This window comes from Saccopteryx bilineata, chromosome 4 (assembly GCF_036850765.1).
Source record: "Saccopteryx bilineata isolate mSacBil1 chromosome 4, mSacBil1_pri_phased_curated, whole genome shotgun sequence".
In the NCBI taxonomy this organism is placed as follows: domain Eukaryota; kingdom Metazoa; phylum Chordata; class Mammalia; order Chiroptera; family Emballonuridae; genus Saccopteryx; species Saccopteryx bilineata.
This window is the reverse complement of record NC_089493.1, coordinates 31,187,658-31,200,633: the sequence shown is the minus strand read 5'-3', so window position 1 is coordinate 31,200,633 and position 12,976 is coordinate 31,187,658. Positions and strand designations below refer to the sequence as shown.

At 44.6% G+C, this 12,976-nt stretch overlaps 1 protein-coding gene across 3 annotated transcripts in view; it reads right to left on the bottom strand.

The window, feature by feature from the left end:
* The window catches only part of SLC8A3 (solute carrier family 8 member A3), a 178,789-nt gene extending 174,072 nt beyond the window's left edge, over positions 1 to 4,717 (bottom strand). For all 3 annotated transcript variants that reach the window (XM_066273317.1, XM_066273320.1, XM_066273321.1), the window contains exon 1: positions 4,540 to 4,717. The gene's annotated coding sequence lies outside the window, so the exon portion shown is untranslated. The remainder of the gene's footprint in view (positions 1 to 4,539) is intronic.
* Positions 4,718 to 12,976: the final 8,259 nt, after the last annotated feature.

The following is a 12,976-nucleotide window of genomic DNA, read 5'->3' as shown; positions in this document are numbered from 1 at the left end:
GTCCTATAAAATGTGCTCTCTCCTCTCACACCTCTTGCCGGCACACGTTGGTACCTGTGCTGTTAACGTGCTTCCTCATTTTGGGTCGCTGGCACAGTCCTTTCTTCCCTTCCTGGCCCTCCCCGCCTCACTCACCCCTTCTCCCCGTCTGGCCCCATGCACCCTGGTGCCTCACAGACCCAAGCATGTTCCCTCTTAGCTGGCATGACCTTCTTCAGGCCTCCAGACCCAGCTTCACCATCACTCCCTCTGGGACTTCTCACACTTTCTCACAGTGCTAACCCCTCGCTGTGCTTCACAGTGATTTGGCAATGTCTGCATTAGAATACTTACTACACTCCACTGCTTTTTACCTTAAAAAACAAAACAAAACTGTGATACATAAAAGACAAACAAAAAAATGCACGTCAAAACCAGAAAGCTCAGCCCTGACTGGTTGGCTCAGTGGCAGAGCGTCAGGCCAGCATGTGGAAGTCCCGGGTTCGATTCCTGGCCAGGGCACAGGAAAAGAGCCCATCTGCTTCTCCATCCCTCCCCCTCTCCTTTCTCTCTGTCTTTCTCTTCCCCTCCCGCAGCCAGGGCTGCATTGGAGCAAAGTTGGCCCTGGTGCTGAGGATGGCTCCATGGCCTCTGCCTCAGTGCTGTAATGCCTCCGGTTGCAGTGGAGCAATGCGGGGGGGACGGGGGGGGGATAGCCCCCCTGTGGGAATGCTGGGTGGATCCCGGTCGGGGGCATGCAGGAGTCTGTCTGTATGCCTCCCCGCTTCTCACTTCGGAAAAAATACAAAATAAAGAAAATTTAAAAAAAAAACAGAAAGCTCAATGAATGATCACAAAGTGCACGTATGTAACCATCACCAAAGATTGGCAGACTTTTTCTATCAGGGCCAGATGTAGATGTTGGGGGCTTTGAAGACATATGGACTCTGCCACTGCTGCTTAATTATGTTGTAGCAAAAGCAGTGACAGACAACAGCAAATAAAAGATTATGGATGTGTTAATAAGACTTTACTGACAAAAACAGAAGGCCGGATTTGGCCTGTGGGCTGTATGTATGTAATGTGAAGACCCATGACCTAGATCAGTTCCCATATAACCCTTCATTAATGACTATCTCCTACCTCTCCCAAAAGATAAAATATTATTGTGGCATATATAGTAATTGCTGTTTTTCCACATATTTTACTATTGAGGCATGAATCCATAAAGCTTATTTTTTATATTTATCTAAATGAAACTGTATACCACGTGTTCTTTTATATTTGACTTTTTATTCCATATTACACTTGGGAAATTTATCCATGCATGTAGCTATAGTACTTTAATGTTCATTGTTGTAGAGTATTCCATTATATAAATTTATTTATTTTTTATTCTGCTGATAATGGATATTTGGTTGACTTTAGTTTTTTACTGTTATGAATTACTATGCAGCTATGAACAACTATAACGTATATACGGTATCTTGATGCACGGGCATGTCTTTCAGTTTCCAAATTAATTGTACCAATTTATAGTCCATCAGCAGTGTGTGAAATTTCTAGTTGTTCCACATCCTTGCCAATTCCTGCCTTTTTTATCCTTCTTTGAAAATTTTAGCCTTTCTGTCAGATGTGCAATGGTAACTCATTATGGTTTTAATTTGCATTTCCTTCTGATTAATAAGGTTGAGCACTTTTCACATTTGTATTGGGCATTTGGATACCTTTCTTTGTGAAGGCTTTGCCCTTATTATTTTATAAAAAGTTCGTTTTATTTTCTGGACACAAACCCTCTACTAATTGTATGTGTGGCAAATATCTTGGCCTTTTCTTTATGTGATCTTTTGATGAACACCAGTTCTTAATCTTAATAGTGCACAACTTACCAATATTTTCCTTTATAATGATTTTCACGTCCCATCTAAGATTCTTCTGCTTTGAATAGATTACCTAAAATTTTTTAATCTTTTACATATGACACAGAGCTAATGGAATACTGACTTTACGTGGTGTGGGATAGAAGATTCTACGTTTGACATGTGGCTATTTTTCCCAACACCATATATTTAAAAGATCTTCCTTTACATAGTACAACATCTTAATTTTTTCTTCCATAACACAGGTATTGACATACATGGGTCTTTTTTTCCTGGAATCTCTATTATTTTTAATCTTGTCTATTTGTCTATCCTTGCTCATATACCTTAATTACTGTCTTGGGCAAATCTTGGCTCTCAGACTTTCCAACTAAAAAATACAGATTAATGAAAGACCAAAGAGACCCTGGCAGGTTTGCTCAGTGATAAAGCATCAGCCTGGCGTGTGGACATCCCAGGTTTGATTCCCAGTCAGGGCACACAGAAGCGCCCATCTGCTTCTTCACCCCTCCTCCTCTCACTTCTCTCTCTCTCTCTCTCTCTCTCTCTCTCTCTTCCCCCCTCCCCCTACAGCCATGACTCAATTGCAGCAAGTTGGCTCCGCGGCCTCTGCCTCAGGCACATCGCCCCCTAGTGCGCATTGCCCCCCCTAGTGTGCTTGCCGGGTGAATCCCGGTCAGGGCACAGATGGGAGTCTGTTTCTGCTTCCCCTCCTCTCACTGAATAAAAAGGAAAGCAAGCAAGAAAGAGTGATCAAAGAAAAAGAACGAAGGAAAATGAGAAACAGCTACAAGCTAGCAAATGGAAGCCGGGTGCGGTTCTGTAAAACAACAGGGCTTTTGAAAAGCAGAAAGTCAGAATTAGTAACAAATACAATAAAATGGTCAGGGTGGATAAAGATGAGAAAGTACTGGATTTAGAAACTGGTGGGTCTCTGATGATATCAGCCAGGGAAATTTAGGGAATGGGTAGGGAAGTAGCTCAAGCAGCAAATTCATTATTTGGCAGTGGGGGAGGGGGTTAACAGAGAAGAAAATTATTAGTGTATTCCTGGTGTCTCTTCTATGTTATCCCATAAAGATTACTGATATTTATCAGAGGAAATAATTCACCTTGAAGATCTTATAGTAATTGTGGGATATACATATAACATGATGTTCTCAACATTTCTATTATACAAAGGATTTATTGTTTGAGTTCACTACAGTAGTTTTGTTGGGTTTCAGTACATTGAATCCAATACTTTTGTCTTCCCAACTCTCAACTGTGCCCATAGCCAACTAATATATTTGACAGACCACCAGAGATAAGGTTTATAATCCTTCCCCAAAACAGACTACTTTATGTTCACAATAAAGTAGCCTTATCTTTGGCCACATTAGTGTAACTGGACTTAATTCTGACTAAAAGGCCTACCTCCTGTTTCAAAGCTTTACCCAATTGCCGTTTATGTATGTACAAGATTGAGGACTGCGAAAGCAAACATCTTGCCTCAAACCACACAGCAAATAAAGGGGAGCTGTCTGGATTCCAGCTCGGGTTTAACTGATTTCGAGGCTGGCCTAATCCTTCCACTGTTATACCAGTGTCAAACTGTAGTCCCCTGAGCAATGGGAAGGGTCCCCATTCTCAGGGCACTCCCAGAGAACCGGACAAACACATAAAGAACACCATCGAATATCATGGGAGCGGTGTAGTGGAATAACCCATTGCATGGCCATGGATGGGAACACAGCCAACAAGAAAAGAATGTTTTGCCAAGAAAGTTGTTTTGTGACTTGAAGGCAAGTCACTGAAACAAGTCTATGTGACTGAAGGCAGTTGCTGGGCTTTTCTCAGAAAAACATTCTCATAAGATTTCTGTACTTTCCTTATCCCTTAAGATAAGGAGAGGAATGTTGTGGGATCCATAGAAGCAATAGCAATTAATGCCTTCTGATATTATGTTGTTACTATGCTATCTTGCAGGTGCACTCTATGTATCTTTAAGTAAAACTTACTCTTGATGTTATGCCAATTTCTCAGTAAACAAGCTTTTTGAAGTTTTATGAATAAAATTAGGACACTGCATGAACTCAGGGCCATTTGCCTGAGCGAGCGGTGGTCCTTTCCAGTCCTTGATGATTCTGTCTGCTGATCTCTCTCTCTCTGCGCCCCCGACTCACAACAACAGAGCGGTAATATATTCAGTGTAGGTACAAAGGGCTATAGAAACATAAAGCAGAACACAGCTACCACTGTGGGAGCCCCTCCCACTTAGCAGACATTTTGCTAAACCTGTACATATCCTTAGAACTATGTGAAATATGAACTAAGCCCATTTCACAAGGAAACTGGTGGTGCGTGGAGATGCCGCAAAACTGTACATTAACTAACGGCATTTGGGTCCAGTGATCCTGAGAAGCTGAGTGCGTAAGAAGAAAAATGTAGACTTTGTAATTAGTAGATGGGTTAAAATCTGGCTCGGTGTACGTTAATATTGTTACCTCCTGCAAATCTCTCAGCCTTGAGAAGGGCTGTCTAAAAACTCCCAATCCATCCACCGCTCCTTTGGCGCCAGGGTCCCTGGGTCGTGGGCCTCACGTATTTCATACACACAGCGAGCCATTGGATCGCACCAGGAGGCACCCACCGCCCGTTCCTCCCGCCCCAACACTGGATCAAGCCTCCTGGCTCTCACCTCTCCAACTCCGTGGGGACACCGTAAGGAATAGTCTCGTTCCTGGACAAGGAGTATGTCACAGCGCGTACAAGCATGACTGAACTCTCCGATGCACCTGGACGCCCTGCCAAACGGGCCCAGAGCGGCTCCGCGAATTCCTGCTGCTCAAGCTCCCTCCTGAGCAAAGACCAGTCTCTTCGCGCCACCGAATTTGCAGTCCTCTTCTAAAAGACTTCCGCCAGGCAAAAGCAATCGATCCATAGTAACATACTTCGGCATCCGCCCGGAAATTACTGCAGAAACAGTGTGGTTCCGGTACGCCGGAGTGCAATTGGGATTTACAGATTTGAACTCCTACTCGCCTTTGCCATCAAACTAACAGAGAAACTGATACTTCCTATATTCCAATTCTGATTAACTTCTTCTTAGAACACTCCCTGGCATATAGGCGCTAGATAAAGTCAGCCAAGGCAAAAAATAGTTATTTTAAAGCTAGCACTGTAACCTCTGGCTATTTGTGGGATGGGGAATTTATCAGTTTAATGAAAAAAAGAAAACAAAAAACCTTAACTGCTACGAAATTCCTATGACACAGGTTACTCTACCTTCCTTAAATCACTCAACTCTTGCCTCACTTATGTCTATTCTCTACAACAGCAGTAATGATAGGCACCATTTAAGCCCTGTAAATTAAGTGAATTACCTCTTGATAAAATGCTTAGAACAGTGCTTGATACAGTCAACACTATAAAAGTATTTATAAAACAAAACAAAAAGCATTTAAATTTTCCAACTCTATGAGTAGGTTCTATTAATACTCTCATCTTTTAACAACAACAACAAAAAACATTAAAGCGTAGAAAGTGAGGTAACTTGCCCAAAGTCACAGAGTTAAAGCCAGTCAGGCCTCTGGCTCTTAATTACTATGCTCTACTGCTCATTGCAATTGTATAAAAATCCAGTTCTCCTTTGTATCCATAGTGCCTAGCATAGAAACGTGCCCTATTGTCATTGCACAATAAATATGTGTGGACTGAAAGAATGATTAATTCAAATGAATGAATCCAGAGATTAAATGAGTAGGCATCTTTTGACCTAAAGTATTGTATATTCCCTAGAGACCCAAAGATGAAAGATGTCACTTGTCATTTTGGTACCTTTCCCAAAGACAGTAACAGATATGCATTGACAAATAAACAGGACAGAGGGAAGATCTTTCACCTTAAAGGAACACAAAGATGATGCAACAATAAAAAATGTATTATGACCATGGCCAGTCCCTCCCGAACCCAGTGCTTCATCTGATGGGACCAACAAAGAATATGATCTGTCAAAGATGTTTTAGGCAGTACCTGCCAGGATATACACTGGGCCCTTACCCCTCTTTTTAATTTTTTTAGACTTTATTTATTGATTTTACAGAGAGATGAAGAGGGGAGCAAGAAGTATCAATACATAATTGCTTTGCTTTAGCTGTTCAGAGCTTGTCATATGTGCCTTCACTGGGCAAGCCAAGGGTTTTGAACCTGTGACCTCAGTATTCCAGATCAACACTTGATCCACTGTGAAACCACTGGGCAGGCAGTATATACATTCTTGCAGTCACCTGATTAAACTGATTAAATCAAGTTATTGCAGAGGAAGTTGTACACAAAGAGTGACAATATTGTCAATAAACAGAAATGCATACTGAGAACTAGCAGCTTTTCATAGTTCTTTTACAGAAAGAAAGATCCATATGGAACTACCAAAAATCACTAGAAGTTCCTAGTGGTGATAACTGTTCCTGTTCTATCTTCATGATGACACAGTGAAAAAAAGCTGAATGAGGCCCTGGCCGGTTGGCTCAGTGGTAGAGCGTCGGCCTGGCGTACAGAAGTCCCTGGTTCAATTCCCAGTCAGGCCACACAGGAGAAGCGCCCATCTGCTTCTCCACCCCTGCCCCTCTCCTTTCTCTCTGTCTCTCTCTTCCCCTCCCGCAGCCAAGGCTCCATTGGAGCAAGGATGGCCCGGGCGCTGGGGATGGCTCCTTGGCCTCTGCCCTAGGTGCTAGAGTGGCTCTGGTCGCGACAGAGCAACGCCCCAGAGGGGCAGAGCATCCCCCCCTCATGGGCAGAGCATCGCCCCCTGGTGGGCGTGCCGGGTGGATCCCGGTCGGGCGCATGCGGGAGTCTGTCTGACTGTCTCTCCATGTTTCCAGCTTCAGAAAAATACAAAAAAAAAAAAAAGCTGAATGAAGACTGTGAGACTTCTTAGGAGTACCACCACATACCAGGTAACTAGCTCTGGGAGGTGATAAACAGAAACTTGCTATCTTTTCTTGTTAACTGAACCACCAAAACTTCAGATGAGTGTTTGAGGCTAAGTTCAGTCCAAAACCTGTGGCTCTACTCTCTTATGTTTACCAACTTATATGAATAAGATATGAACATACTTAGGAAAGTTCAAGTCTCCTGGTGAATAAATCCATTCATTTTGAATACATGCACATATAATACCAAAATTAAACTACTTTGGGGTGAAATGTATTACCTAGATATAATTATTCTTCTTAATCAGTTCCTTTAAGTTTGTCCTAACTCCAATGAGTCAGAAAAAAATGCTAACATAAGGAACTTTAGGTCTGTAAGAGCAACACGAAATTTCAGTGAATGGTGAGCTAAACATTAAGCAATACTGCTAGGCAAATACCAAAAAGGATGAAGTGATACTATATGGAGCTCCAAAAATATTCAGTGACTGCAACATGCAATATAATATCAGACTTCTGCTCTGCTCTAGTCAGGAGATCCTGGAAATACTGTTGGATGCCACGGCCAAAGGACTGTGTCAAAGTACGTTCAATTCCTAAGAGACGAGAATCAAACCATGTCACAAGAGAGCGAATGTGATAACTAGGAATATTTAGGCTACGGAAGGAAGACACAAAACAGGAGCAGAACAACTTTAAATATTTGCAGGGCAATCAGATGCTAAATGCAGCTTAGCTATTTTTCCAACATTACCATCCTTGTTTCATACCTGACTTCACAGGAATGAAACATCCTCAGAATCAACATTTTGTAGCCATGTAATATATAAATGGTTAACTTCCTAAATAACCAAAACATTGTTTATTCCATTTTTTATAAATCCTTAATACATGTCAAATGTTTTAATTCATTAATTTCTTTATCGTTACCAGTACAATTAGTTCCATTCATTTTTATACTTGTCATAAATTACTTTTTCTTCCTAAAAGTATCTTTTCTTCATCATGGCCAATTCATTTCAGGCTGAGGTCAAGGCATGCTCATAACTTTGCAAATATTCCCCATTGCATTGATGTTGAAAAAATCCTTCAGTGTTTCATAAAACACATTTAAACATCAGTATGTCTACTTCTTTTCTAAATATTAATATGTGTTCTACTTCCCAACTAAAAGATATGATCCATAAGAGAAGAAAACAGCTGAGATAAGTTATTCTTAGTAACTTCCCTATGTTGAGATAAGTGCATTCACATGCAATTGAATGTTGAAATGAGTTTTGGAAAGGTAAGGAAGATGTTATGTGGGATAAATAATGATAAGGGCCCTGGCCGTTTGGCTCAGTGGTAGAGCGTCGACCTGGTGTGCAGGGTCCCGGGTTCGATTCCCGGCCAGGGCACACAGGAGAAGCACCCATCTGCTTCTCCACCCCTCCCCCTCTCTTTCCTCTCTGTCTCTCTCCTCCCCTCCCGAGCAAAGATGGCCCGGGCGCTGGGGATGGCTCCTTGGCCTCGGCCCCAGGCGCTAGAGTGGCTCTGGTCGCGACAGAGCGACGCCCCGGAGGGGCAGAGCATTGCCCCCTGGTGGGCAGAGAATCGCCCCTGGTGGACGTGCCGGGTGGATCCTGGTCGGGCGCATGCGGGAGTCTGTCTGACTGTCTCTCCCCGTCTCCAGCTTTGGAAAAATACAAAAAATAATAATAATGATGATAAGCTTCTTCAGACTGAGTCAAAAAGAAGCTGAAGTCAAACTTTTGTACAAAATTAACTCTCTGAGGTCTATTCAGCATTGCAGAAAATACATAGCCCTGGCTCATTAGCTCAATGATAAAATATTGGCCTGGCATATGGACGTCCAGGGTTTGATTCCGGGTCAGGGCACACAGGAGAAGCAACCATCTGCTTCTCCACCCCACCCCCCTCCTACTCTCTCTCTCCTCTCTTGCAGCCAGTGGCTCAGTTGCTCTAAGTGTAGACCTCAGGTACTGAGGATAGCTTGGTTGATTTGAGCATCAGCCCCAGACAGGGATTGCTGGATAGATCCCAGTTGGGGTGCATGCGAGTCTCTCTCTCTCTCTCTCTCTCTCTGTCTCCCCTCCTCTCACTTAAAAAATAAATAAATAAATAAATAAATAAATAAAAAGGATCAGACTCCAATATGATTAGTCTGTTCGCCCAGGTGTCCTGCCATAAAAATCACCAAACAAGTCTTGAAGTGCCTCACTGTTGGGCCTTTGCCAGCAAAGTACTGGGGTTTCTGAAAGTTGGGCATGTTCTCACCTAGTGTCCAGTGCCGGGCTTGGAGTTTCTTATCTTGTTCTCCCAATGCCCAAGGGAAACTGTGATTTGCCCAAGAGGCAAGTCATCTTACAGGTACAGCCCCCAAGGGACACTGTCTGGCTCCACTCCCAAGAAGTGGAGTCCTAAGACTCCTAAACATCGCCCTCCTAGTGCACAGTAGTAAACGTGCTCCCGCGGGGATATGGTACAGACTGGCAATTCATGTTGACGGCAGAGCTCGGCTACCTCCCAGGCTGCTGTCCCGGAGGGCCCTCCCTCTAGACACTCCGGGTGGGAGCCCCGGCTGGTGTGCCTGTGTTTGCGTGTCAGTGCGGTTGTGCATCAGCAGGCTCAAGGGACTAGCAAGAGGAGTTGATTATTACTTTCTGGAGCCATCTGATGCAGAGAGCCCCGGTTTCTTGTGCTTAATAAATTGGGGCAAAGAAACGGGTGCTGAGAAGGAACAGGAGAGAGCTGATCAAGAAGCAGGAAGGCAGAAAGACATAAGACAGCGAGCAAAGCCCAGCTCAGACATAGGTGGTTGGCCGCTCCTCAAAACACCGATCTGGAAGACTTTCTCCCCTGTGGCTCCCTGTGGCTCCTCTTGGGGGAGTCTGGGACTGATGTGGTTCTGCTGGGCTACAGACATCAGCCCGTCCTTGGGGAAGTTGCTCTGCACAATAAGGTTCGCCTGCCTGGAACCACCTGGCCTCACAGTATCTGAAGGGAGAATGCAGAGAGATAGAGAGAGTGAGCGAGCGAGCGAGAGAGAGAGCAAGTGAGGATACACGATTGGGGACCCCCGTGGAGACTGTAGCCCCATACAGAGCTGGGCTTCATCTTACAGGTACAGCCCCCAAACTCGGTGCTGTATGGTCTTAGCTCGCCCTCTGGTGGTGTCAGGAAGTCACTCCAGGGCTTTCCCACACCAGAAGCGCCACAAACCAAAGTCTCACTTCTTAACCTTTTAGTCCTCAAGAGTCTAGTCTCCACTCATGACCGAGAGGAAATAGAAAATCCCATTTCAAAAACATTTGTCCACTTTCACTCTATCATTTGGCAATGCTTCCAACAGGCTATTGTCTAAAGGTCAAAGGGCAGAAAATAAACCAGAGCTATTTTTTTTCACTGAATTATTTGAAGCAATGACTTAATGACTTGGTTATCATCTGTAAACAGATTACTTTCCATCTTCTGGTCAATAATAATGGCCACTACTTTATCATCTACCTTTTCTTGGCCTAATTGACACAAACAACTACAAAACTCCAATTCACAGATGAGGTGACTGAGGCTCTAGTGTGTTATGTAATTTATGTAAGATTATAGTTTGCAATCTGGGAAACTGACAGAGCCAAGATTTCAACTGGTTTTCCAAAAATCACCCATCATTTTCCATGGTTTCCCATAATGCTTTGCTATTTGCAAAACATAAAATTGCTCAGCATCGGGGGCATGAGGAGGAGGGTAGAGGGTGTTACAGTGAGTGGGACAGTTGAAACTAAGTCAACACAATAAATTAAATTTTTTAATTATTTTATTTATTCATTTTTTTTAGAGAGGATAGAGAGAGAGGAGAGAGAGAAGGGAGGAGGAGCTGGAAGCATCAACTCCCCTATGTGCCTTGACCAGGCAAGCCCAGGGCTTCGAACTGGCAACCTCAGCATTTCCAGGTCGATGCTTTATCCACTGTGCCACCACAGGTCAGGCTAAATTAAAAATTTTAATTTAAAAAAGATCACTTAGATACATATTTCCACACAAGATTAGTTGATCTTAATTTAATAGATGGTCCCTCACCAGTTGGCTCAGTGGTAGAGTGTCAGCCGGCGTGTGGAAGTCCCGGGTTCAATTCCAGGTCAGGGCACACAGGAGAAGCGCCCATCTGCTTCTCCACCCTTTCCTTCCTTCTTTCTCTCTCTTTCTCTCTTCCTCTCCCGCAGCCATGGCTCCAATGAGCAGGTTGGCCAGGGGCACTGAGGATGGCTCCATGGCCTCGCCTCAGGCACTAAAATAGCTCAGTTGCCAACCAAGAGAGCAGCAGCCACAGATGGGCAGAGCATCAGCCCCAGACTGGGATTGCCAGGTGGATGCTGGTTGGGGCGCATGCGGGAGTCTGTCGCTCCACCTCCCTGCCTCTCACTTGGTAAGAAAAAGAAAGAACTTGTTAGATGGCTGGGCAATATTAATATAATACTATTTATTTATTTATTTATTTATTTATTTATTTATTTATTTTTTTGTATTTTTCTGAAGCTGGAAACGGGGAGAGACAGTCAGACAGACTCCCGCATGCGCCCGACCGGGATCCACCCGGCACGCCCACCAGGGGCGACGCTCTGCCCACCAGGGGGCGATGCTCTGCCCCTCCGGGGCGTCGCTCTGCGGTGACCAGAGCCACTCTAGCGCCTGGGGCCGAGGCCAAGGAGCCATCCCCAGCGCCCGGGCCATCTTTGCTCCAATGGAGCCTTGGCTGCGGGAGGGGAAGAGAGAGACAGAGAGGAAGGAGGGGGTGGGGGTGGAGAAGCAAATGGGCGCTTCTCCTGTGTGCCCTGGCCGGGAATCGAACCGGGGTCCCCCGCACACCAGGCCGATGCTCTACTGCTGAGCCAACCGGCCAGGGCCAATATAATACTATTTTAGATGTGACTTTTGTTATCACTAATAATCCTTTCCGATTTAATAATAATAGCTAACCTCGTTGAGTGCTTTTTCTATGCCAGTTATCATTCTAAGAGCTTACATAATTAAATCACATTAACTCTACTGTATTGTTTTTGTTTTGTTTTGTTTTGTTTTTCCTGTATTTTTCTGAAGCCGGAAACGGGGAGAGACAGTCAGACAGACTCCCGCATGCGCCCAACCGGGATCCACCCGGCACGCCCACCAGGGGGCGCCGCTCTGCCCACCAGGGGGCGATGCTCTGCCCCTCCGGGGCATCGCTCTCTTGCGACCAGAGCCACTCTAGCGCCTGGGGCAGAGGCCGAGGAGCCATCCCCAGCGCCCGGGCCATCTTTGCTCCAGTGGAGCCTCGGCTGTGGGAGGGGAAGAGAGAGACAGAGAGGAAGGAGAGGGGCAGGGGTGGAGAAGCAGATGGGCACTTCTCCTGTGTGCCCTAGCCGGGAATCGAACCCGGGAATCCTGCACGCCAGGCCGACGCTCTACCATTGAGCCAACTGGCCAGGGCCTAACTCTACTGTATTGTCACTCTCATTTTCCACAGGAGGAAACTGAGGCACAAAGTAGCTAAATAATTTCCCCCAAGATAATGCATATATATCATTTATACTATTTATATAATGTTCCTCACTGTGGTTCCTAACTAGTTAGTTCCCTGTGACAGAAACAAGCTTATTTGCCGAGGATGTGGGGAGGGGTGCGATGTTTTGCAGGAGCTGGGCGAAAGCAGACTTGCAGTGCATAAGCAGCAATGAGTTTGAGGGAGTAGGGGAGAAGGGCATGTGTTGGGAGGGTATTAGTTAAGAGCAAGAGAGGCTACAGAAACAGAAGCATTAGGACTCATTGAGGCTGGGGTGTGCATGATGGACTTTGTGGGAAAGAGAATTTTTGGGGATTTCTTGAGTTACTGCATGGTGTGCCGTGTAAAACTTCTTCTCTTCTCTTATGAAATCTTCAGTAAATTTTACATTGATTTATAACATTTCGTGTCAGAAAGCTGACTTTTCTTTAGAGTGGGGAACTCGAAGACAATGATAGAACATTATCTGTCAACTGCACTATAAACTGAAATGCTCCCCTGGATTCTCAAAGGTGAAAGATCTCAATGTCTTAAATCGATATATTAATGTCTTCTTACCAGGAGTTTGGAAAGAACAGGAAAAACACCTTCCACATCAGGTCAGCTCAGAAAGCACTGTCTCCGGTGTAGTGGAGAGAAGAGATTGTTGGGGAGGATAATTAAAAGAA